The following is a 24879-nucleotide window of genomic DNA, read 5'->3' as shown; positions in this document are numbered from 1 at the left end:
AGAACTGCCCAGGAGCAAAAAAAATTTTTTTGACTCAAATGTAACAACGGATGCTAGAATGTGATTCGGGGTGGAATTCCATGCTTAAAAATGTTATTATTAGCTGTTTTTAAAAATCGAGTGTTTTTGCTCCCAGAGGAAGAAAACTCGTGATGCCGGGGTCAGAAAAAAAACTGCCCAGGAGCAAAAAAAATTTTTTTTGACTCAAATGTAACAACGGATGCTAGAATGTGATTCGGGGTGGAATTCCATGCTTAAAAATGTTATTATTAGCTGTTTTTAAAAATCGAGTATTTTTGCTGCCCGAGGAAGAAAACGCGTGATGCCGGGGTCAGAAAAAAAACTGCCCAGGAGCAAAAAAAATTTTTTTCACTCAAATGTAACAATGGATGCTAGAATGTTATTCGGGGTGGAATTCCATGCTTAAAAATGTTATTATTAGCTGTTTTTAAAAATAGAGTGTTTTTGCTGCCCGAGGAAGAAAACGCGTAATGCCGGGGTCAGAAAAAAAGCCGCCCAGGAGCAAAAAAATTTTTTTTCACTCAAATGTAACAACGGATGCTAGAATGTGATTCGGGGTGGAATTCCATGCTTAAAAATGTTATTATTAGCTGTTTTTAAAAATCCAGTGTTTTTGCTGCCCGAGGAAGAAAACGCGTGATGCCGGGGTGAGAAAAAAAACTGCCCAGGAGCAAAAATTTTTTTTTTGACTCAAATGTAACAACGGATGCTAGAATGTGATTCGGGGTGGAATTCCATGCTTAAAAATGTTATTATTAGCCGTTTTTAAAAATCGAGTATTTTTGCTGCCCGAGGAAGAAAACGCGTGATGCCGGGGTCAGAAAAAAAGCCGCCCAGGAGTAAAAAAATTTTTTTTGACTCAAATGTAACAACGGATGCTAGAATGTGATTCGGGGTGGAATTCCATGCTTAAAAATTTTATTATTAGCTGTTTTTAAAAATCGAGTGTTTTTGCTCCCAGAGGAAGAAAACGCGTGATGCCGGGGTCAGAAAAAAAACTGCCCGGGAGCAAAAAAATTTTTTTTGACTCAAATGTAACAACGGATGCTAGAATGTGATTCGGGGTGGAATTCCATGCTTAAAAATGTTATTATTAGCTGTTTTTAAAAATCGAATGTTTTTGCTGCCCGAGGAAGAAAAGGCGTGATGCCGGGGTCAGAAAAAAAACTGCCCAGGAGCAAAAAATTTTCTTTTGACTCAAATGTAACAACGGATGCTAGAATGTGATTTGGGGTGGAATTCCATGCTTAAAAATGTTATTATTAGCTGTTTTTAAAAATCGAGTGTTTTTGCTGTCCGAGGAAGAAAACGCGTGATGCCAGGGTCAGAAAAAAAGCCGCCCGGGAGCAAAAAAATTTTTTTTGACTCAAATGTAACAACGGATTTTAGAATGTAATTCGGGGTGGAATTCCATGCTTAAAAATGTTATTATTAGCTGTTTTTAAAAATCGAGTGTTTTTGCTCCCAGAGGAAGAAAACTCGTGATGCCGGGGTCAGAAAAAAAACAGCCCAGGAGCAAAAAAAATTTTTTTTGACTCAAATGTAACAACGGATGCTAGAATGTGATTCGGGGTGGAATTCCATGCTTAAAAATGTTATTATTAGCTGTTTTTAAAAATAGAGTGTTTTTGCTGCCCGAGGAAGAAAACGCGTAATGCCGGGGTCAGAAAAAAAACTGCCCAGGAGCAAAAAAATTTTTTTTGACTCAAATGTAACAATGGATGCTAGAATGTGATTCGGGGTGGAATTCCATGCTTAAAAATGTTATTATTAGCTGTTTTTAAAAATCGAGTATTTTTGCTGCCCGAGGAAGAAAACGCGTGATGCCGGGGTCAGAAAAAAAGCCGCCCAGGAGCAAAAATTTTTTTTTTGACTCAAATGTAACAACGGATGCTAGAATGTGATTCGGGGTGGAATTCCATGCTTAAAAATGTTATTATTAGCTGTTTTTAAAAATCGAGTATTTTTGCTGCCCGAGGAAGAAAACGCGTGATGCCGGGGTCAGAAAAAAAGCCGCCCAGGAGCAAAAAAATTTTTTTTGACTCAAATGTAACAACGGATGCTAGAATGTGATTCGGGGTGCAATTCCATGCTTAAAAATGTTATTATTAGCTGTTTTTAAAAATCGAGTGTTTTTGCTGTCCGAGGAAGAAAACGCGTGATTCCGGGGTCAGAAAAAAAACTGCCCAGGAGCAAAAAAATTTTTTTTGACTCAAATGTAAAAACGGATGCTAGAATGTGATTCGGGGTGGAATTCCATGCTTAAAAATGTTATTATTAGCCGTTTTTAAAAATCGAGTATTTTTGCTGCCCGAGGAAGAAAACGCGTGATGCCGGGGTCAGAAAAAAAGCCGCCCAGGAGCAAAAAAATTTTTTTTGACTCAAATGTAACAACGGATGCTAGAATGTGATTCGGGGTGGAATTCCATGCTTAAAAATGTTATTATTAGCTGTTTTTAAAAATCGAGTGTTTTTGCTGTCCGAGGAAGAAAACGCGTGATGCCGGGGTCAGAAAAAAAGCCGCCCGGGAGCAAAAAAATTTTTTTTGACTCAAATGTAACAACGGATTTTAGAATGTAATTCGGGGTGGAATTCCATGCTTAAAAATGTTATTATTAGCTGTTTTTAAAAATCGAGTGTTTTTGCTCCCAGAGGAAGAAAACGCGTGATGCCGGGGTCAGAAAAAGAACTGCCCAGGAGCAAAAAAATTTTTTTTGACTCAAATGTAACAACGGATGCTAGAATGTGATTCGGGGTGGACTTCCATGCTTAAAAATGTTATTATTAGCTGTTTTTAAAAATCGAGTGTTTTTGCTGCCCGAGGAAGAAAACGCGTGATGCCGGGGTCAGAAAAAAAGCCGCCCAGGAGCAAAAAAAATTTTTTTGAATCAAATGTAACAACGGATGCTAGAATGTGATTCGGGGTGCAATTCCATGCTTAAAAATGTTATTATTAGCTGTTTTTAAAAATCGAGTGTTTTTGCTGTCCGAGGAAGAAAACGCGTGATGCCGGGGTCAGAAAAAAAACTGCCCAGGAGCAAAAAAATTTTTTTTGACTGAAATGTAACAACGGATGCTAGAATGTGATTCGGGGTGGAATTCCATGCTTAAAAATGTTATTATTAGCTGTTTTTAAAAATTGAGTGTTTTTGCTCCTAGAGGAAGAAAACTCGTGATGCCGGGGTCAGAAAAAAAACTGCCCAGGAGCAAAAAAATTTTTTTTGACTCAAATGTAACAACGGATGCTAGAATGTGATTCGGGGTGGAATTCCATGCTTAAAAATGTTATTATTAGCTGTTTTTAAAAATCCAGTGTTTTTGCTGCCCGAGGAAGAAAACGCGTGATGCCGGGGTCAGAAAAAAAACTGCCCAGGAGCAAAAAAAATTTTTTGACTCAAATGTAAAAACGGATGCTAGAATGTGATTCGGGGTGGAATTCCATGCTTAAAAATGTTATTATTAGCCGTTTTTAAAAATCGAGTATTTTTGCTGCCCGAGGAAGAAAACGCGTGATGCCGGGGTCAGAAAAAAAACTGCCCAGGAGCAAAAAAATTTTTTTTGACTCAAATGTAACAATGGATGCTAGAATGTGATTCGGGGTGGAATTCCATGCTTAAAAATGTTATTATTAGCTGTTTTTAAAAATCGAGTATTTTTGCTGCCCGAGGAAGAAAACGCGTGATGCCGGGGTCAGAAAAAAAGCCGCCCAGGAGCAAAAATTTTTTTTTTGACTCAAATGTAACAACGGATGCTAGAATGTGATTCGGGGTGGAATTCCATGCTTAAAAATGTTATTATTAGCTGTTTTTAAAAATCGAGTATTTTTGCTGCCCGAGGAAGAAAACGCGTGATGCCGGGGTCAGAAAAAAAGCCGCCCAGGAGCAAAAAAATTTTTTTTGACTCAAATGTAACAACGGATGCTAGAATGTGATTCGGGGTGCAATTCCATGCTTAAAAATGTTATTATTAGCTGTTTTTAAAAATCGAGTGTTTTTGCTGTCCGAGGAAGAAAACGCGTGATTCCGGGGTCAGAAAAAAAACTGCCCAGGAGCAAAAAAATTTTTTTTGACTCAAATGTAAAAACGGATGCTAGAATGTGATTCGGGGTGGAATTCCATGCTTAAAAATGTTATTATTAGCCGTTTTTAAAAATCGAGTATTTTTGCTGCCCGAGGAAGAAAACGCGTGATGCCGGGGTCAGAAAAAAAGCCGCCCAGGAGCAAAAAAATTTTTTTTGACTCAAATGTAACAACGGATGCTAGAATGTGATTCGGGGTGGAATTCCATGCTTAAAAATGTTATTATTAGCTGTTTTTAAAAATCGAGTGTTTTTGCTGTCCGAGGAAGAAAACGCGTGATGCCGGGGTCAGAAAAAAAGCCGCCCGGGAGCAAAAAAATTTTTTTTGACTCAAATGTAACAACGGATTTTAGAATGTAATTCGGGGTGGAATTCCATGCTTAAAAATGTTATTATTAGCTGTTTTTAAAAATTGAGTGTTTTTGCTCCCAGAGGAAGAAAACTCGTGATGCCGGGGTCAGAAAAAAAACTGCCCAGGAGCAAAAAAATTTTTTTTGACTCAAATGTAACAACGGATGCTAGAATGTGATTCGGGGTGGAATTCCATGCTTAAAAATGTTATTATTAGCTGTTTTTAAAAATCCAGTGTTTTTGCTGCCCGAGGAAGAAAACGCGTGATGCCGGGGTCAGAAAAAAAACTGCCCAGGAGCAAAAAAAATTTTTTGACTCAAATGTAAAAACGGATGCTAGAATGTGATTCGGGGTGGAATTCCATGCTTAAAAATGTTATTATTAGCCGTTTTTAAAAATCGAGTATTTTTGCTGCCCGAGGAAGAAAACGCGTGATGCCGGGGTCAGAAAAAAAACTGCCCAGGAGCAAAAAAATTTTTTTTGACTCAAATGTAAAAACGGATGCTAGAATGTGATTCGGGGTGGAATTCCATGCTTAAAAATGTTATTATTAGCCGTTTTTAAAAATCGAGTATTTTTGCTGCCCGAGGAAGAAAACGCGTGATGCCGGGGTCAGAAAAAAAGCCGCCCAGGAGCAAAAAATTTTTTTTTGACTCAAATGTAACAACGGATGCTAGAATGTGATTCGGGGTGGAATTCCATGCTTAAAAATGTTATTATTAGCTGTTTTTAAAAATCGAGTGTTTTTGCTCCCAGAGGAAGAAAACGCGTGATGCCGGGGTCAGAAAAAAAACTGCCCAGGAGCAAAAAAAATTTTTTTGACTCAAATGTAACAACGGATGCTAGAATGTGATTTGGGGTGGAATTCCATGCTTAAAATTGTTATTATTAGCTGTTTTTAAAAATCGAGTGTTTTTGCTCCCAGAGGAAGAAAACTCGTGATGCCGGGGTCAGAAAAAAAACTGCCCAGGAGCAAAAAAATTTTTTTTGACTGAAATGTAACAACGGATGCTAGAATGTGATTCGGGGTGGAATTCCATGCTTAAAAATGTTATTATTAGCTGTTTTTAAAAATCGAGTGTTTTTGCTCCCAGAGGAAGAAAACGCGTAATGCCGGGGTCAGAAAAAAAACTGCCCAGGAGCAAGAAAATTTTTCTTGACTCAAATGTAACAATGGATGCTAGAATGTGATTCGGGGTGGAATTCCATGCTTAAAAATGTTATTATTAGCTGTTTTTAAAAATCGAGTATTTTTGCTGCCCGAGGAAGAAAACGCGTGATGCCGGGGTCAGAAAAAAAGCCGCCCAGGAGCAAAATTTTTTTTTTTGACTCAAATGTAACAACGGATGCTAGAATGTGATTCGGGGTGGAATTCCATGCTTAAAAATGTTATTATTAGCTGTTTTTAAAAATCGAGTGTTTTTGCTCCCAGAGGAAGAAAACGCGTGATGCCGGGGTCAGAAAAAAAACTGCCCAGGAGGAAAAAAATTTTTTTGACTCAAATGTAACAACGGATGCTAGAATGTGATTCGGGGTGGAATTCCATGCTTAAAAATGTTATTATTAGCTGTTTTTAAAAATCGAGTGTTTTTGCTGTCCGAGGAAGAAAACGCGTGATGCCGGGGTCAGAAAAAAAGCCGCCCAGGAGCAAAAAATTTTTTTTGACTCAAATGTAACAACGGATGCTAGAATGTGATTCGGGGTGGAATTCCATGCTTAAAAATGTTATTATTAGCTGTTTTTAAAAATCTTGTATTTTTGCTGCCCGAGGAAGAAAACGCGTGATGCCGGGGTCAGAAAAAAAACTGCCCAGGAGCAAAAAAAATTTTTTTTGACTCAAATGTAACAACGGATACTAGAATGTGATTCGGGGTGGAATTCCATGCTTAAAAATGTTATTATTAGCTGTTTTTAAAAATCCAGTGTTTTTGCTGCCCGAGGAAGAAAACGCGTGATGCCGGGGTCAGAAAAAAAACTGCCCAGGAGCAAAAAAATTTTTTTTCACTCAAATGTAACAATGGATGCTAGAATGTGATTCGGGGTGGAATTCCATGCTTAAAAATGTTATTATTAGCTGTTTTTAAAAATCGAGTGTTTTTGCTCCCAGAGGAAGAAAACGCGTGATGCCGGGGTCAGAAAAAAAACTGCCCAGGAGCAAAAAAATTTTTTTTGACTCAAATGTAACAACGGATGCTAGAATGTGATTCGGGGTGGAATTCCATGCTTAAAAATGTTATTATTAGCTGTTTTTAAAAATCGAGTGTTTTTGCTGTCCGAGGAAGAAAACGCGTGATGCCGGGGTCAGAAAAAAAGCCGCCCGGGAGCAAAAAAATTTTTTTTGACTCAAATGTAACAACGGATTTTAGAATGTAATTCAGGGTGGAATTCCATGCTTAAAAATGTTATTATTAGCTGTTTTTAAAAATCGAGTGTTTTTGCTCCCAGAGGAAGAAAACGCGTGATGCCGGGGTCAGAAAAAAAACTGCCCAGTTGAAAAAAAATTTTTTTTGACTCAAATGTAACAATGGATGCTAGAATGTGATTCGGGGTGCAATTCCATGCTTAAAAATGTTATTATTAGCTGTTTTTAAAAATCGAGTGTTTTTGCTGTCCGAGGAAGAAAACGCGTGATGCCGGGGTCAGAAAAAAAACTGCCCAGGAGCAAAAAATTTTTTTTTGACTGAAATGTAACAATGGATGCTAGAATGTGATTCGGGGTGGAATTCCATGCTTAAAAATGTTATTATTAGCTGTTTTTAAAAATCGAGTGTTTTTGCTCCCAGAGGAAGAAAACTCGTGATGCCGGGGTCAGAAAAAAAACTGCCCAGGAGCAAAAAAAATTTTTTTTGACTCAAATGTAACAACGGATGCTAGAATGTGATTCGGGGTGGAATTCCATGCTTAAAAATGTTATTATTAGCTGTTTTTAAAAATCCAGTGTTTTTGCTGCCCGAGGAAGAAAACGCGTGATGCCGGGGTCAGAAAAAAAACTGCCCAGGAGCAAAAAAATTTTTTTTGACTCAAATGTAACAACGGATGCTAGAATGTTATTCGGGGTGGAATTCCATGCTTAAAAATGTTATTATTAGCTGTTTTTAAAAATAGAGTGTTTTTGCTGCCCGAGGAAGAAAACGCGTAATGCCGGGGTCAGAAAAAAAACTGCCCAGGAGCAAAAAAATTTTTTTTGACTCAAATGTAACAATGGATGCTAGAATGTGATTCGGGGTGGAATTCCATGCTTAAAAATGTTATTATTAGCTGTTTTTAAAAATCTTGTATTTTTGCTGCCCGAGGAAGAAAACGCGTGATGCCGGGGTCAGAAAAAAAACTGCCCAGGAGCAAAAAAAAATTTTTTTGACTCAAATGTAACAACGGATGCTAGAATGTGATTCGGGGTGGAATTCCATGCTTAAAAATGTTATTATTAGCTGTTTTTAAAAATCGAGTGTTTTTGCTCCCTGAGGAAGAAAACGCGTGATGCCGGGGTCAGAAAAAAAACTGCCCAGGAGCAAAAAATTTTTTTTTGACTCAAATGTAACAACGGATGCTAGAATGTGATTTGGGGTGGAATTCCATGCTTAAAATTGTTATTATTAGCTGTTTTTAAAAATCGATTATTTTTGCTGCCCGAGGAAGAAAACGCGTGATGCCGGGGTCAGAAAAAAAACTGCCCAGGAGCAAAAATTTTTTTTTGACTCAAATGTAACAACGGATGCTAGAATGTGATTCGGGGTGGAATTCCATGCTTAAAAATGTTATTATTAGCCGTTTTTAAAAATCGAGTATTTTTGCTGCCCGAGGAAGAAAACGGGTGATGCCGGGGTCAGAAAAAAAGCCGCCCAGGAGCAAAAAATTTTTTTTTGACTCAAATGTAACAACGGATGCTAGAATGTGATTCGGGGTGGAATTCCATGCTTAAAATTTTTATTATTAGCTGTTCTTAAAAATCCAGTGTTTTTGCTGCCCGAGGAAGAAAACGCGTGATGCCGGGGTCAGAAAAAAAACTGCCCAGGAGCAAAAAATTTTTTTTTGACTCAAATGTAACAACGGATGCTAGAATGTGATTCGGGGTGGAATTCCATGCTTAAAAATGTTATTATTAGCTGTTTTTAAAAATCGAGTGTTTTTGCTCCCTGAGGAAGAAAACGCGTGATGCCGGGGTCAGAAAAAAAACTGCCCAGGAGCAAAAAAATTTTTTTTGACTCAAATGTAACAACGGATGCTAGAATGTGATTTGGGGTGGAATTCCATGCTTAAAATTGTTATTATTAGCTGTTTTTAAAAATCGATTATTTTTGCTGCCCGAGGAAGAAAACGCGTGATGCCGGGGTCAGAAAAAAAACTGCCCAGGAGCAAAAATTTTTTTTTGACTCAAATGTAACAACGGATGCTAGAATGTGATTCGGGGTGGAATTCCATGCTTAAAAATGTTATTATTAGCCGTTTTTAAAAATCGAGTATTTTTGCTGCCCGAGGAAGAAAACGGGTGATGCCGGGGTCAGACAAAAAGCCGCCCAGGAGCAAAAAATTTTTTTTTGACTCAAATGTAACAACAGATGCTAGAATGTGATTCGGGGTGGAATTCCATGCTTAAAATTTTTATTATTAGCTGTTTTTAAAAATCGAGTGTTTTTGCTCATAGAGGAAGAAAACGCGTGATGCCGGGGTCAGAAAAAAAACTGCCCAGGAGCAAAAAAATTTTTTTTGACTCAAATGTAACAACGGATGCTAGAATGTGATTCGGGGTGGAATTCCATGCTTAAAAATGTTATTATTAGCTGTTTTTAAAAATCGAGTGTTTTTGCTGCCCGAGGAAGAAAAGGCGTGATGCCGGGGTCAGAAAAAAAACTGCCTAGGAGCAAAAAATTTTCTTTTGACTCAAATGTAACAACGGATGCTAGAATGTGATTTGGGGTGGAATTCCATGCTTAAAAATGTTATTATTAGCTGTTTTTAAAAATCGAGTGTTTTTGCTGTCCGAGGAAGAAAACGCGTGATGCCGGGGTCAGAAAAAAAGCCGCCCGGGAGCAAAAAAAATTTTTTTGACTCAAATGTAACAACGGATTTTAGAATGTAATTCGGGGTGGAATTCCATGCTTAAAAATGTTATTATTAGCTGTTTTTAAAAATCAAGTGTTTTTGCTCCCAGGGGAAGAAAACGCGTGATGCCGGGGTCAGAAAAAGAACTGCCCAGGAGCAAAAATTTTTTTTTTGACTCAAATGTAACAACGGATGCTAGAATGTGATTCGGGGTGGACTTCCATGCTTAAAAATGTTATTATTAGCTGTTTTTAAAAATCGAGTGTTTTTGCTGCCCGAGGAAGAAAAGGCGTGATGCCGGGGTCAGAAAAAAAACTGCCCAGTTGAAAAAAAATTTTTTTTGACTCAAATGTAACAACGGATGCTAGAATGTGATTTGGGGTGGAATTCCATGCTTAAAATTGTTATTATTAGCTGTTTTTAAAAATCGAGTGTTTTTGCTGTCCGAGGAAGAAAACGCGTGATGCCGGGGTCAGAAAAAAAACTGCCCAGGAGCAAAAAATTTTTTTTTGACTGAAATGTAACAACGGATGCTAGAATGTGATTCGGGGTGGAATTCCATGCTTAAAAATGTTATTATTAGCTGTTTTTAAAAATCGAGTGTTTTTGCTCCCAGAGGAAGAAAACGCGTGATGCCGGGGTCAGAAAAAAAACTGCCCAGGAGCAAAAAAAATTTTTTTGACTCAAATGTAACAACGGATGCTAGAATGTTATTCGGGGTGGAATTCCATGCTTAAAAATGTTATTATTAGCTGTTTTTAAAAATAGAGTGTTTTTGCTGCCCGAGGAAGAAAAGGCGTGATGCCGGGGTCAGAAAAAAAGCCGCCCAGGAGCAAAAATTTTTTTCTTGACTCAAATGTAACAACGGATGCTAGAATGTGATTCGGGGTGGAATTCCATGCTTAAAAATGTTATTATTAGCTGTTTTTAAAAATCGAGTGTTTTTGCTCCCAGAGGAAGAAAACGCGTGATGCCGGGGTCAGAAAAAAAACTGCCCAGGAGCAAAAATTTTTTTCTTGACTCAAATGTAACAACGGATGCTAGAATGTGATTCGGGGTGGAATTCCATGCTTAAAAATGTTATTATTAGCTGTTTTTAAAAATCGAGTGTTTTTGCTCCCAGAGGAAGAAAACGCGTGATGCCGGGGTCAGAAAAAAAACTGCCCAGGAGCAAAAAAATTTTTTTTGACTCAAATGTAACAATGGATGCTAGAATGTGATTCGGGGTGCAATTCCATGCTTAAAATTGTTATTATTAGCTGTTTTTAAAAATCGAGTGTTTTTGCTGCCCGAGGAAGAAAAGGCGTGATGCCGGGGTCAGAAAAAAAACTGCCTAGGAGCAAAAAATTTTCTTTTGACTCAAATGTAACAACGGATGCTAGAATGTGATTTGGGGTGGAATTCCATGCTTAAAAATGTTATTATTAGCTGTTTTTAAAAATCGAGTGTTTTTGCTATCCGAGGAAGAAAACGCGTGATGCCGGGGTCAGAAAAAAAGCCGCCCGGGAGCAAAAAATTTTTTTTTGACTCAAATGTAACAACGGATTTTAGAATGTAATTCGGGGTGGAATTCCATGCTTAAAAATGTTATTATTAGCTGTTTTTAAAAATCAAGTGTTTTTGCTCCCAGGGGAAGAAAACGCGTGATGCCGGGGTCAGAAAAAGAACTGCCCAGGAGCAAAAAAATTTTTTTTGACTCAAATGTAACAACGGATGCTAGAATGTGATTCGGGGTGGACTTCCATGCTTAAAAATGTTATTATTAGCTGTTTTTAAAAATCGAGTGTTTTTGCTGCCCGAGGAAGAAAAGGCGTGATGCCGGGGTCAGAAAAAAAACTGCCCAGTTGAAAAAAAATTTTTTTTGACTCAAATGTAACAACGGATGCTAGAATGTGATTTGGGGTGGAATTCCATGCTTAAAATTGTTATTATTAGCTGTTTTTAAAAATCGAGTGTTTTTGCTGTCCGAGGAAGAAAACGCGTGATGCCGGGGTCAGAAAAAAAACTGCCCAGGAGCAAAAAAATTTTTTTTGACTGAAATGTAACAACGGATGCTAGAATGTGATTCGGGGTGGAATTCCATGCTTAAAAATGTTATTATTAGCTGTTTTTAAAAATCGAGTGTTTTTGCTCCCAGAGGAAGAAAACGCGTGATGCCGGGGTCAGAAAAAAAACTGCCCAGGAGCAAAAAAAATTTTTTTGACTCAAATGTAACAACGGATGCTAGAATGTTATTCGGGGTGGAATTCCATGCTTAAAAATGTTATTATTAGCTGTTTTTAAAAATAGAGTGTTTTTGCTCCCAGGGGAAGAAAACGCGTGATGCCGGGGTCAGAAAAAGAACTGCCCAGGAGCAAAAAATTTTTTTTTGACTCAAATGTAACAACGGATGCTAGAATGTGATTCGGGGTGGACTTCCATGCTTAAAAATGTTATTATTAGCTGTTTTTAAAAATCGAGTGTTTTTGCTGCCCGAGGAAGAAAAGGCGTGATGCCGGGGTCAGAAAAAAAACTGCCCAGTTGAAAAAAAATTTTTTTTGACTCAAATGTAACAACGGATGCTAGAATGTGATTTGGGGTGGAATTCCATGCTTAAAATTGTTATTATTAGCTGTTTTTAAAAATCGAGTGTTTTTGCTGTCCGAGGAAGAAAACGCGTGATGCCGGGGTCAGAAAAAAAACTGCCCAGGAGCAAAAAAATTTTTTTTGACTGAAATGTAACAACGGATGCTAGAATGTGATTCGGGGTGGAATTCCATGCTTAAAAATGTTATTATTAGCTGTTTTTAAAAATCGAGTGTTTTTGCTCCCAGAGGAAGAAAACGCGTGATGCCGGGGTCAGAAAAAAAACTGCCCAGGAGCAAAAAAAATTTTTTTGACTCAAATGTAACAACGGATGCTAGAATGTTATTCGGGGTGGAATTCCATGCTTAAAAATGTTATTATTAGCTGTTTTTAAAAATAGAGTGTTTTTGCTGCCCGAGGAAGAAAACGCGTAATGCCGGGGTCAGAAAAAAAACTGCCCAGGAGCAAAAAAATTTTTTTTGACTCAAATGTAACAATGGATGCTAGAATGTGATTCGGGGTGGAATTCCATGCTTAAAAATGTTATTATTAGCTGTTTTTAAAAATTGAGTATTTTTGCTGCCCGAGGAAGAAAAGGCGTGATGCCGGGGTCAGAAAAAAAGCCGCCCAGGAGCAAAAAATTTTTTCTTGACTCAAATGTAACAACGGATGCTAGAATGTGATTCGGGGTGGAATTCCATGCTTAAAAATGTTATTATTAGCTGTTTTTAAAAATCGAGTGTTTTTGCTCCCAGAGGAAGAAAACGCGTGATGCCGGGGTCAGAAAAAAAACTGCCCAGGAGCAAAAAAAATTTTTTTGACTCAAATGTAACAATGGATGCTAGAATGTGATTCGGGGTGCAATTCCATGCTTAAAATTGTTATTATTAGCTGTTTTTAAAAATCGAGTGTTTTTGCTGCCCGAGGAAGAAAAGGCGTGATGCCGGGGTCAGAAAAAAAACTGCCCAGGAGCAAAAAAATTTCTTTTGACTCAAATGTAACAATGGATGCTAGAATGTGATTCGGGGTGCAATTCCATGCTTAAAAATGTTATTATTAGCTGTTTTTAAAAATCGAGTGTTTTTGCTGTCCGAGGAAGAAAACGCGTGATGCCGGGGTCAGAAAAAAAACTGCCCAGGAGCAAAAAGAATTTTTTTTGACTCAAATGTAACAACGGATGCTAGAATGTGATTCGGGGTGGAATTCCATGCTTAAAAATGTTATTATTAGCCGTTTTTAAAAATCGAGTATTTTTGTTGTCCGAGGAAGAAAACGCGTGATGCCGGGGTCAGAAAAAAAACTGCCCAGGAGCAAAAAAAATTACTTTTGACTCAAATGTAACAACGGATGCTAGAATGTGATTCGGGGTGGAATTCCATGCTTAAAAATTTTATTATTAGCTGTTTTTAAAAATCGAGAGTTTTTGCTCCCAGAGGAAGAAAACGCGTGATGCCGAGGTCAGAAAAAAAACTGCCCAGAAGCAAAAAATTTTTTTTTGACTCAAATGTAACAACGGATGCTAGAATGTGATTTGGGGTGGAATTCCATGCTTAAAATTGTTATTATTAGCTGTTTTTAAAAATCGAGTATTTTTGCTGCCCGAGGAAGAAAACGCGTGATGCCAGGGTCAGAAAAAAAACTGCCCAGGAGCAAAAAAATTTTTTTTGACTCAAATGTAACAACGGATGCTAGAATGTGATTCGGGGTGGATTTTCATGCTTAAAAATATTATTATTAGCTGTTTTTAAAAATCGAGTGTTTTTGCTGTCCGAGGAAGAAAACGCGTGATGCCGGGGTCAGAAAAAAAACTGCCCAGGAGCAAAAAATTTTTTTTACTCAAATGTAACAACGGATGTTAGAATGTGATTCGGGGTGGAATTCCATGCTTAAAAATGTTATTATTAGCTGTTTTTAAAAATCGAGTGTTTTTGCTGTCCGAGGAAGAAAACGCGTGATTCCGGGGTCAGAAAAAAAACTGCCCAGGAGCAAAAAAAATTTTTTGACTCAAATGTAACAATGGATGCTAGAATGTGATTCGGGGTGGAATTCCATGCTTAAAAATGTTATTATTAGCTGTTTTTAAAAATTGAGAATTTTTGCTGCCCGAGGAAGAAAAGGCGTGATGCCGGGGTCAGAAAAAAAGCCGCCCAGGAGCAAAAATTTTTTTCTTGACTCAAATGTAACAACGGATGCTAGAATGTGATTCGGGGTGGAATTCCATGCTTAAAAATGTTATTATTAGCTGTTTTTAAAAATCGAGTGTTTTTGCTCCCAGAGGAAGAAAACGCGTGATGCCGGGGTCAGAAAAAAAACTGCCCAGGAGCAAAAAGAATTTTTTTTGACTCAAATGTAACAACGGATGCTAGAATGTGATTCGGGGTGGAATTCCATGCTTAAAATTGTTATTATTAGCTGTTTTTAAAAATCGAGTATTTTTGCTGCCCGAGGAAGAAAACGCGTGATGCCAGGGTCAGAAAAAAAACTGCCCAGGAGCAAAAAAATTTTTTTTGACTCAAATGTAACAACGGATGCTAGAATGTGATTCGGGGTTGATTTTCATGCTTAAAAATATTATTATTAGCTTTTTTTAAAAATAGAGTGTTTTTGCTGCCCGAGGAAGAAAAGGCGTGATGCCGGGGTCAGAAAAAAAACTGCCCAGGAGCAAAAAATTTTCTTTTGACTCAAATGTAACAACGGATGCTAGAATGTGATTCGGGGTGGAATTCCATGCTTAAAAATGTTATTATTAGCTGTTTTTAAAAATCGAGTGTTTTTGCTGTCCGAGGAAGAAAACGCGTGATGCCGGGGTCAGAAAAAAAACTGCCCAGGAGCAAAAAATTTTTTTTGACTCAAATGTAACAACGGATGCTAGAATGTGATTCGGGGTGGAATTCCATGCTTAAAAATGTTATTATTAGCTGTTTTTAAAAATCGAGTGTTTTTGCTGTCCGAGGAAGAAAACGCGTGATTCCGGGGTCAGAAAAAAAACTGCCCAGGAGCAAAAAAATTTTTTTGACTCAAATGTAACAACGGATGCTAGAATGTGATTCGGGGTGGAATTCCATTCTTAAAAATGTTATTATTAGCCGTTTTTAAAAATCGAGTATTTTTGCTGCCCGAGGAAGAAAACGCGTGATGCCGGGGTCAGAAAAAAAGCCGCCCAGGAGCAAAAAAAATTTTTTTGGCTCAAATGTAACAACGGATGCTAGAATGTGATTCGGGGTGGAATTCCATGCTTAAAAATGTTATTATTAGCTGTTTTTAAAAATCTTGTATTTTTGCTGCCCGAGGAAGAAAACGCGTGATGCCGGGGTCAGAAAAAAAACTGCCCAGGAGCAAAAAATTTTTTATGACACAAATGTAACAACGGATGCTAGAATGTGATTCGGGGTGGAATTCCATGTTTAAAAATGTTATTATTAGCTGTTTTTAAAAATCGAGTGTTTTTGCTGCCCGAGGAAGAAAATGCGTGATGCCGGGGTCAGAAAAAAAATTGCCCAGGAGCAAAAAAAATTACTTTTGACTCAAATGTAACAACGGATGCTAGAATGTGATTCGGGGTGGAATTCCATGCTTAAAAATTTTATTATTAGCTGTTTTTAAAAATCGAGAGTTTTTGCTCCCAGAGGAAGAAAACGCGTGATGCCGAGGTCAGAAAAAAAACTGCCCAGGAGCAAAAAATTTTTTTTTGACTCAAATGTAACAACGGATGCTAGAATGTGATTTGGGGTGGAATTCCATGCTTAAAATTGTTATTATTAGCTGTTTTTAAAAATCGAGTATTTTTGCTGCCCGAGGAAGAAAACGCGTGATGCCAGGGTCTGAAAAAAAACTGCCCAGGAGCAAAAAAATTTTTTTTGACTCAAATGTAACAACGGATGCTAGAATGTGATTCGGGGTGGATTTTCATGCTTAAAAATATTATTATTAGCTGTTTTTAAAAATAGAGTGTTTTTGCTGCCCGAGGAAGAAAAGGCGTGATGCCGGGGTCAGAAAAAAAACTGCCCAGGAGCAAAAAATTTTCTTTTGACTCAAATGTAACAACGGATGCTAGAATGTGATTCGGGGTGGAATTCCATGCTTAAAAATGTTATTATTAGCTGTTTTTAAAAATCGAGTGTTTTTGCTGTCCGAGGAAGAAAACGCGTGATTCCGGGGTCAGAAAAAAAACTGCCCAGGAGCAAAAAAATTTTTTTTGACTCAAATGTAACAACGGATGCTAGAATGTGATTCGGGGTGGAATTCCATGCTTAAAAATGTTATTATTAGCCGTTTTTAAAAATCGAGTATTTTTGCTGCCCGAGGAAGAAAACGCGTGATGCCGGGGTCAGAAAAAAAGCCGCCCAGGAGCAAAAAAATTTTTTTTGACTCAAATGTAACAACGGATGCTAGAATGTGATTCGGGGTGGAATTCCATGCTTAAAAATGTTATTATTAGCTGTTTTTAAAAATCTTATATTTTTGCTGCCCGAGGAAGAAAACGCGTGATGCCGGGGTCAGAAAAAAAACTGCCCAGGAGCAAAAAAAATTTTTTGACACAAATGTAACAACGGATGCTAGAATGTGATTCGGGGTGGAATTCCATGTTTAAAAATGTTATTATTATCTGTTTTTAAAAATCGAGTGTTTTTGCTGCCCGAGGAAGAAAATGCGTGATGCCGGGGTCAGAAAAAAATTGCCCAGGAGCAAAAAAAATTACTTTTGACTCAAATGTAACAACGGATGCTAGAATGTGATTCGGGGTGGAATTCCATGCTTAAAAATTTTATTATTAGCTGTTTTTAAAAATCGGGAGTTTTTGCTCCCAGAGGAAGAAAACGCGTGATGCCGAGGTCAGAAAAAAAACTGCCCAGGAGCAAAAAAATTTTTTTTGACTCAAATGTAACAACGGATGCTAGAATGTGATTTGGGGTGGAATTCCATGCTTAAAATTGTTATTATTAGCTGTTTTTAAAAATCGAGTATTTTTGCTGCCCGAGGAAGAAAACGCGTGATGCCAGGGTCAGAAAAAAAACTGCCCAGGAGCAAAAAAATTTTTTTTGACTCAAATGTAACAACGGATGCTAGAATGTGATTCGGGGTGGATTTTCATGCTTAAAAATATTATTATTAGCTTTTTTAAAAAATCGAGTGTTTTTGCTGCCCGAGGAAGAAAAGGCGTGATGCCGGGGTCAGAAAAAAAACTGCCCAGGAGCAAAAAAAATTTTTTTGACTCAAATGTAACAACGGATGCTAGAATGTGATTCGGGGTGTAATTCCATGCTTAAAAATGTTATTATTAGCTGTTTTTAAAAATCGAGTGTTTTTGCTGCCCGAGGAAGAAAACGCGTGATGCCGGGGTCAGAAAAAAAACTGCCCAGGAGCAAAAAATTTTTTTTTGACTCAAATGTAACAACGGATGCTAGAATGTGATTCGGGGTGGAATTCCATGCTTAAAAATGTTATTATTAGCTGTTTTTAAAAATCGAGTGTTTTTGCTCCCAGAGGAAGAAAACGCGTGATGCCGGGGTCAGAAAAAAAACTGCCCAGGAGCAAAAAAATTTTTTTTGACTCAAATGTAACAACGGATGCTAGAATGTGATTCGGGGTGGAATTCCATGCTTAAAAATATTATTATTAGCTTTTTTAAAAAATCGAGTGTTTTTGCTGCCCGAGGAAGAAAAGGTGTGATGCCGGGTTCAGAAAAAAAACTGCCCAGGAGCAAAAAAATTTTTTTTGACTCAAATGTAACAACGGATGCTAGAATGTGATTCGGGGTGTAATTCCATGCTTAAAAATATTATTATTAGCTGTTTTTAAAAATCGAGTGTTTTTGCTCTCCGAGGAAGAAAACGCATGATGCCGGGGTCAGAAAAAAAACTGCCCAGGAGCAAAAAAAATTTTTTTGACTCAAATGTAACAACGGATGCTAGAATGTGATTCGGGGTGTAATTCCATGCTTAAAAATGTTATTATTAGCTGTTTTTAAAAATCGAGTGTTTTTGCTGCCCGAGGAAGAAAACGCGTGATGCCGGGGTCAGAAAAAAAACTGCCCAGGAGGAAAAAAAATTTTTTTGACTCAAATGTAACAACGGATTTTAGAATGTGATTCGGGTGGAATTCCATGCTTAAAAATGTTATTATTAGCTGTTTTTAAAAATCGAGAGTTTTTGCTCCCAGAGGAAGAAAACGCGTGATGCCGGGGTCAGAAAAAAAAACTGCAGAGGAGCAAAAAAATTTTTTTTGACTCAAATGTAACAACGGATGCTAGAATGTGATTTGGGGTGGAATTCCATGCTTAAAATTGTTATTATTAGCTGTTTTTAAAAATCTTGTATTTTTGCTGCCCGAGGAAGAAAACGCGTGATGCCTGGGTCAGAAAAAAAACTGCCCAGGAGCAAAAAATTTTTTTTGACTCAAATGTAACAACGGATGCTAGAATGTGATTCGGGGTGTAATTCCATGCTTAAAAATGTTATTATTAGCTGTTTTTAAAAATCGAGTGTTTTTGCTGCCCGAGGAAGAAAACGCGTGATGCCGGGGTCAGAAAAAAAACTGCCCAGGAGGAAAAAAATTTTTTTTGACTCAAATGTAACAACGGATTTTAGAATGTGATTCGGGTGGAATTCCATGCTTAAAAATGTTATTATTAGCTGTTTTTAAAAATCGAGAGTTTTTGCTCCCAGAGGAAGAAAACGCGTGATGCCGGGGTCAGAAAAAAAACTGCAGAGGAGCAAAAAAATTTTTTTTGACTCAAATGTAACAACGGATGCTAGAATGTGATTTGGGGTGGAATTCCATGCTTAAAATTGTTATTATTAGCTGTTTTTAAAAATCTTGTATTTTTGCTGCCCGAGGAAGAAAACGCGTGATGCCTGGGTCAGAAAAAAAACTGCCCAGGAGCAAAAAATTTTTTTTGACTCAAATGTAACAACGGATGCTAGAATGTGATTCGGGGTGGAATTCCATGCTTAAAAATGTTATTATTAGCTGTTTTTAAAAATCGAGTGTTTTTGCTGCCCGAGGAAGAAAACGCGTGATGCCGGGGTCAGAAAAAAAACTGCCCAGGAGCAAAAAAAATTACTTTTGACTCAAATGTAACAACGGATGCTAGAATGTGATTCGGGGTGTAATTCCATGCTTAAAAATGTTATTATTAGCTGTTTTTAAAAATCGAGTGTTTTTGCTGCCCGAGGAAGAAAACGCGTGATGCCGGGGTCAGAAAAAAAACTGCCCAGGAGGAAAAAAATTTTTTTTGACTCAAATGTAACAACGGATTTTAGAATGTGATTCGGGTGGAATTCCATGCTTAAAAATGTTATTATTAGCTGTTTTTAAAAATCGAGAGTTTTTGCTCCCAGAGGAAGAAAACGCGTGATGCCGGGGTCAGAAAAAAAACTGCAGAGGAGCAAAAAAATTTTTTTTGACTCAAATGTAACAACGGATGCTAGAATGTGATTTGGGGTGGAATTCCATGCTTAAAATTGTTATTATTAGCTGTTTTTAAAAATCTTGTATTTTTGCTGCCCGAGGAAGAAAACGCGTGATGCCTGGGTCAGAAAAAAAACTGCCCAGGAGCAAAAAAATTTTTTTGACTCAAATGTAACAACGGATGCTAGAATGTGATTCGGGGTGGAATTCCATGCTTAAAAATGTTATTATTAGCTGTTTTTAAAAATCGAGTGTTTTTGCTGCCCGAGGAAGAAAACGCGTGATGCCGGGGTCAGAAAAAAAACTGCCCAGGAGCAAAAAAAATTACTTTTGACTCAAATGTAACAACGGATGCTAGAATGTGATTCGGGGTGGAATTCCATGCTTAAAAATTTTATTATTAGCTGTTTTTAAAAATCGAGAGTTTTTGCTGCCCGAGGAAGAAAACGCGTGATGCCGGGGTCAGAAAAAAAACTGCCCAGGAGGAAAAAAATTTTTTTTGACTCAAATGTAACAACGGATTTTAGAATGTGATTCGGGTGGAATTCCATGCTTAAAAATGTTATTATTAGCTGTTTTTAAAAATCGAGAGTTTTTGCTCCCAGAGGAAGAAAACGCGTGATGCCGGGGTCAGAAAAAAAACTGCAGAGGAGCAAAAAAATTTTTTTTGACTCAAATGTAACAACGGATGCTAGAATGTGATTTGGGGTGGAATTCCATGCTTAAAATTGTTATTATTAGCTGTTTTTAAAAATCTTGTATTTTTGCTGCCCGAGGAAGAAAACGCGTGATGCCTGGGTCAGAAAAAAAACTGCCCAGGAGCAAAAAAATTTTTTTGACTCAAATGTAACAACGGATGCTAGAATGTGATTCGGGGTGGAATTCCATGCTTAAAAATGTTATTATTAGCTGTTTTTAAAAATCGAGTGTTTTTGCTGCCCGAGGAAGAAAACGCGTGATGCCGGGGTCAGAAAAAAAACTGCCCAGGAGCAAAAAAAATTACTTTTGACTCAAATGTAACAACGGATGCTAGAATGTGATTCGGGGTGTAATTCCATGCTTAAAAATGTTATTATTAGCTGTTTTTAAAAATCGAGTGTTTTTGCTGCCCGAGGAAGAAAACGCGTGATGCCGGGGTCAGAAAAAAAACTGCCCAGGAGGAAAAAAATTTTTTTTGACTCAAATGTAACAACGGATTTTAGAATGTGATTCGGGTGGAATTCCATGCTTAAAAATGTTATTATTAGCTGTTTTTAAAAATCGAGAGTTTTTGCTCCCAGAGGAAGAAAACGCGTGATGCCGGGGTCAGAAAAAAAACTGCAGAGGAGCAAAAAAATTTTTTTTGACTCAAATGTAACAACGGATGCTAGAATGTGATTTGGGGTGGAATTCCATGCTTAAAATTGTTATTATTAGCTGTTTTTAAAAATCTTGTATTTTTGCTGCCCGAGGAAGAAAACGCGTGATGCCTGGGTCAGAAAAAAAACTGCCCAGGAGCAAAAAATTTTTTTTGACTCAAATGTAACAACGGATGCTAGAATGTGATTCGGGGTGGAATTCCATGCTTAAAAATGTTATTATTAGCTGTTTTTAAAAATCGAGTGTTTTTGCTGCCCGAGGAAGAAAACGCGTGATGCCGGGGTCAGAAAAAAAACTGCCCAGGAGCAAAAAAAATTACTTTTGACTCAAATGTAACAACGGATGCTAGAATGTGATTCGGGGTGTAATTCCATGCTTAAAAATGTTATTATTAGCTGTTTTTAAAAATCGAGTGTTTTTGCTGCCCGAGGAAGAAAACGCGTGATGCCGGGGTCAGAAAAAAAACTGCCCAGGAGGAAAAAAATTTTTTTTGACTCAAATGTAACAACGGATTTTAGAATGTGATTCGGGTGGAATTCCATGCTTAAAAATGTTATTATTAGCTGTTTTTAAAAATCGAGAGTTTTTGCTCCCAGAGGAAGAAAACGCGTGATGCCGGGGTCAGAAAAAAAACTGCAGAGGAGCAAAAAAATTTTTTTTGACTCAAATGTAACAACGGATGCTAGAATGTGATTTGGGGTGGAATTCCATGCTTAAAATTGTTATTATTAGCTGTTTTTAAAAATCTTGTATTTTTGCTGCCCGAGGAAGAAAACGCGTGATGCCTGGGTCAGAAAAAAAACTGCCCAGGAGCAAAAAAATTTTTTTGACTCAAATGTAACAACGGATGCTAGAATGTGATTCGGGGTGGAATTCCATGCTTAAAAATGTTATTATTAGCTGTTTTTAAAAATCGAGTGTTTTTGCTGCCCGAGGAAGAAAACGCGTGATGCCGGGGTCAGAAAAAAAACTGCCCAGGAGCAAAAAAAATTACTTTTGACTCAAATGTAACAACGGATGCTAGAATGTGATTCGGGGTGGAATTCCATGCTTAAAAATTTTATTATTAGCTGTTTTTAAAAATCGAGAGTTTTTGCTCCCAGAGGAAGAAAACGCGTGATGCCGAGGTCAGAAAAAAAACTGCCCAGGAGCAAAAAAATTTTTTTTGACTCAAATGTAACAACGGATGCTAGAATGTGATTTGGGGTGGAATTCCATGCTTAAAATTGTTATTATTAGCTGTTTTTAAAAATCGAGTATTTTTGCTGCCCGAGGAAGAAAACGCGTGATGCCAGGGTCAGAAAAAAAACTGCCCAGGAGCAAAAAAATTTTTTTTGACTCAAATGTAACAACGGATGCTAGAATGTGATTCGGGGTGGATTTTCATGCTTAAAAATATTATTATTAGCTTTTTTTAAAAATCGAGTGTTTTTGCTGCCCGAGGAAGAAAAGGCGTGATGCCGGGGTCAGAAAAAAAACTGCCCAGGAGCAAAAAATTTTCTTTTGACTCAAATGTAACAACGGATGCTAGAATGTGATTCGGGGTGGAATTCCATGCTTAAAAATGTTATTATTAGCTGTTTTTAAAAATCGAGTGTTTTTGCTGTCCGAGGAAGAAAACGCGTGATGCCGGGGTCAGAAAAAAAACTGCCCAGGAGCAAAAAAATTTTTTTTGACTCAAATGTAACAACGGATGCTAGAATGTGATTCGGGGTGGAATTCCATGCTTAAAAATATTATTATTAGCTGTTTTTAAAAATCGAGTGTTTTTGCTGCCCGAGGAAGAAAACGCGTGATGCCGGGGTCAGAAAAAAAACTGCCCAGGAGCAAAAAAAATTTTTTTGACTCAAATGTAACAACGGATGCTAGAATGTGATTCGGGGTGGAATTCCATGCTTAAAAATGTTATTATTAGCTGTTTTTAAAAATCGAGTGTTTTTGCTCCCAGAGGAAGAAAACGCGTGATGCCGGGGTCAGAAAAAAAACTGCCCAGGAGCAAAAAAATTTTTTTTGACTCAAATGTAACAACGGATGCTAGAATGTGATTCGGGGTGGAATTCCATGCTTAAAAATATTATTATTAGCTTTTTTTAAAAATCGAGTGTTTTTGCTGCCCGAGGAAGAAAAGGTGTGATGCCGGGTTCAGAAAAAAAACTGCCCAGGAGCAAAAAAATTTTTTTTGACTCAAATGTAACAACGGATGCTAGAATGTGATTCGGGGTGTAATTCCATGCTTAAAAATATTATTATTAGCTGTTTTTAAAAATCGAGTGTTTTTGCTCTTCGAGGAAGAAAACGCGTGATGCCGGGGTCAGAAAAAAAACTGCCCAGGAGCAAAAAAATTTTTTTTGACTCAAATGTAACAACGGATGCTAGAATGTGATTCGGGGTGTAATTCCATGCTTAAAAATGTTATTATTAGCTGTTTTTAAAAATCGAGTGTTTTTGCTGCCCGAGGAAGAAAACGCGTGATGCCGGGGTCAGAAAAAAAACTGCCCAGGAGCAAAAAAATTTTTTTTGACTCAAATGTAACAACGGATTTTAGAATGTGATTCGGGTGGAATTCCATGCTTAAAAATGTTATTATTAGCTGTTTTTAAAAATCGAGAGTTTTTGCTCCCAGAGGAAGAAAACGCGTGATGCCGGGGTCAGAAAAAAAACTGCAGAGGAGCAAAAAAATTTTTTTTGACTCAAATGTAACAACGGATGCTAGAATGTGATTTGGGGTGGAATTCCATGCTTAAAAATGTTATTATTAGCTGTTTTTAAAAATCGAGTGTTTTTGCTGCCCGAGGAAGAAAACGCGTGATGCCGGGGTCAGAAAAAAAACTGCCCAGGAGCAAAAAAATTTTTTTTGACTCAAATGTAACAACGGATGCTAGAATGTGATTCGGGGTGGAATTCCATGCTTAAAAATGTTATTATTAGCTGTTTTTAAAAATCGAGTATTTTTGCTGCCCGAGGAAGAAAACGCGTGATGCCAGGGTCAGAAAAAAAACTGCCCAGGAGCAAAAAAAATTTTTTTGACTCAAATGTAACAACGGATGCTAGAATGTGATTCGGGTGGATTTTCAGGCTTAAAAATATTATTATTAGCTTTTTTTAAAAATCGAGTGTTTTTGCTGCCCGAGGAAGAAAAGGCGTGATGCCGGGTTCAGAAAAAAAACTGCCCAGGAGCAAAAAATTTTTTTTTGACTCAAATGTAACAACGGATGCTAGAATGTGATTCGGGGTGTAATTCCATGCTTAAAAATATTATTATTAGCTGTTTTTAAAAATCGAGTGTTTTTGCTGCCCGAGGAAGAAACGCGTGATGCCGGGGTCAGAAAAAAAACTGCCCAGGAGCAAAAAAAATTTTTTTGACTCAAATGTAACAACGGATGCTAGAATGTGATTCGGGGTGTAATTCCATGCTTAAAAATGTTATTATTAGCTGTTTTTAAAAATCGAGTGTTTTTGCTGCCCGAGGAAGAAAACGCGTGATGCCGGGGTCAGAAAAAAAACTGCCCAGGAGCAAAAAATTTTTTTTTGACTCAAATGTAACAACGGATGCTAGAATGTGATTCGGGGTGGAATTCCATGCTTAAAAATGTTATTATTAGCTGTTTTTAAAAATCGAGTGTTTTTGCTCCCAGAGGAAGAAAACGCGTGATGCCGGGGTCAGAAAAAAAACTGCCCAGGAGCAAAAAAATTTTTTTTGACTCAAATGTAACAACGGATGCTAGAATGTGATTCGGGGTGGAATTCCATGCTTAAAAATATTATTATTAGCTTTTTTTAAAAATCGAGTGTTTTTGCTGCCCGAGGAAGAAAAGGTGTGATGCCGGGTTCAGAAAAAAAACTGCCCAGGAGCAAAAAAATTTTTTTTGACTCAAATGTAACAACGGATGCTAGAATGTGATTCGGGGTGTAATTCCATGCTTAAAAATATTATTATTAGCTGTTTTTAAAAATCGAGTGTTTTTGCTCTCCGAGGAAGAAAACGCGTGATGCCGGGGTCAGAAAAAAAACTGCCCAGGAGCAAAAAAAATTTTTTTGACTCAAATGTAACAACG

This window comes from Pantherophis guttatus, chromosome 6 (assembly GCF_059756535.1).
Source record: "Pantherophis guttatus breed Tessera chromosome 6, ASM5975653v1, whole genome shotgun sequence".
Classification (NCBI taxonomy): domain Eukaryota; kingdom Metazoa; phylum Chordata; class Lepidosauria; order Squamata; family Colubridae; genus Pantherophis; species Pantherophis guttatus.
This window is presented reverse-complemented; position numbering follows the sequence as displayed.